Source organism: Thalassophryne amazonica, chromosome 17 (genome assembly GCF_902500255.1).
Source record: "Thalassophryne amazonica chromosome 17, fThaAma1.1, whole genome shotgun sequence".
NCBI classification, from domain to species: domain Eukaryota; kingdom Metazoa; phylum Chordata; class Actinopteri; order Batrachoidiformes; family Batrachoididae; genus Thalassophryne; species Thalassophryne amazonica.
Window position 1 is genome coordinate 26,378,876 of NC_047119.1, and position 2,595 is coordinate 26,381,470.

The window sequence follows — 2,595 nt, forward strand, 5'->3', positions numbered from 1 at the left end:
AGCCCGTGACTATCCAGGGTTGGGACCAGGAAGCAGAGTTGTAGTCTTACACACCTCTCTGCAGCTTCTCCCCCCCGCCATCCCCTCATTACCCCATCCCCGTAGAGACGGTGCCTGCTCCCAGACTACCAATAACCAGCAAAAATCTATTTAAGCATAAAAATTCAAAAAGAAAAAATAATATAGCACCTTCAACTGCACCACAGACTAAAACAGTTAAATGTGGTCTGTTAAACATTAGGTCTCTCTCTTCTAAGTCCCTGTTAGTAAATGATATAATAATTGATCAACATATTGATTTATTCTGCCTTACAGAAACCTGGTTACAGCAGGATGAATATGTTAGTTTAAATGAGTCAACACCCCCGAGTCACACTAACTGTCAGAATGCTCGTAGCACGGGCCGGGCGGAGGATTAGCAGCAATCTTCCATTCCAGCTTATTATTAATCAAAAACCCAGACAGAGCTTTAATTCATTTGAAAGCTTGTCTCTTAGTCTTGTCCATCCAAATTGGAAGTCCAAAAAAACAGTTTATTTGTTATTATCTATCGTCCACCTGGTCGTTACTGTGAGTTTCTCTGTGAATTTTCAGACCTTTTGTCTGACTTAGTGCTTAGCTCAGATAAGATAATTATAGTGGGCGATTTTAACATCCACACAGATGCTGAGAATGACAGCCTCAACACTGCATTTAATCTATTATTAGACTCTATTGGCTTTGCTCAAAAAGTAAATGAGTCCACCCACCACTTTAATCATATCTTAGTTCTTGTTCTGACTTATGGTATGGAAATAGAAGACTTAACAGTATTCCCGGAAAAACTCCCTTCTGTCTGATCATTTCTTAATAACATTTACATTTACTCTGATGGACTACCCACATGGGTAATAAGTTTCATTACACAGAAGTCTTTCAGAAAGCGCTGTAACTAGGTTTAAGGATATGATTCCTTCTTTATGTTCTCTAATGCCATATACCACACAGTGGCAGAGTAGCTACCTAACTCTGTAAGGGAGATAGAGTATCTCGTCATATTTTACATCCCATTGAAGACAACTTTGGATGCTGTAGCTCCTCTGAAAAAGAGAGCTTTAAATCAGAAGTGTCTGACTCCATGGTATACTCACAAACTCGTAGCTTAAAGCAGATAACCCGTAAGATGGAGAGGAATGGCGTCTCACTAATTTAGAAGATCTTCACTTAGCCTGGAAAAAGAGTCTGTTGCTCTATAAAAAAGCCCTCCGTAAAGCTAGGACATCTTTCTACTCATCACTATTGAAGAAAATAAGAACAACCCCAGGTTTCTTTCAGCACTGTAGCCAGGCTGACAAGAGGTCAGAGCTCTATTGAGCTGAGTATTCCATTAACGTTAACTAGTAATGACTTCATGACTTTCTTTCTAACAAATTTTAACTATTAGAGAAAAAAATTACTCATAACCATCCCAAAGACGTATCGTTATCTTTGGCTGCTTTCAGTGATGCCGGTATTGGTTAGACTCTTTCTCTCCGATTGTTCTGTCTGAGTTATTTTCATTAGTTACTTCATCCAAACCATCAAACATGTTTGATTAGACCCCATTCCTACCAGGCTGCTCAAGGAAGCCCTACCATTAGTTAATGCTTCGATCTTAAATATGATCATCTATCTTTGTTAGTTGGCTATGTACCACAGGCTTTTTAAGGTGGCAGTAATTTAAACCATACTTAAAAAGCCATCACTTGACCCGCTATCTTAGCTATTATAGGCCAATCTCCAAGCTTCCTTTTCTCTCAAAATTCTTGAAAGGGTAGTTGTAAAACAGCTAACTGATCATCTGCAGAGGAATGGTCTATTTGAAGAGTTTCAGTCAGGTTTTAGAATTCATCATAGTACAGAAACAGCATTAGTGAAGGTTACAAATGATCTTCTTATGGCCTCGACAGTGGACTCATCTCTGTGCTTGTTCTGTTAGACCTCAGTGCTGCTTTTGATACTGTTTGACCATAAAATTTTTATTACAGAGATTAGAAGCATGCCATATGTATTAAAGGCACTGCGCTGCGGTGGTTTGAATCATATTTGTCTAATAGATTACAATTTGTTCATGTAAATGGGAAATCTTCTTCACAGACTAAAGTTAATTATGGAGTTCCACAAGGTTCTGTGCTAGGACCAATTTTATTTCACTTTATACATGCTTCCTTAGGCAGTATTATTAGACGGTATTGCTTAAATTTTCATTGTTAGCAGATGATACCCAGCTTTATCTATCCATTAAGCCAGAGGACCACACACCAATTAGCTAAACTGCAGGATTGTCTTACAGACATAAAGACATGGATGACCTCTAATTTCCTGCTTTTAAACTCAGATAAAACTGAAGTTATTGTACTTGGCCCCACAAATCTTAGAAACATGGTGTCTAACCAGATCCTTACTCTGGATGGCATTACCCTGACCTCTAGTAATACTGTGAGAAATCTTGGAGTCATTTTTGATCAGGATATGTCATTCAAAGCGCATATTAAACAAATATGTAGGACTGCTTTTTGCATTTACGCAATATCTCTAAAATCAGAAAGGTCTTGTCTCAGAGTGATGCTGAAAAAC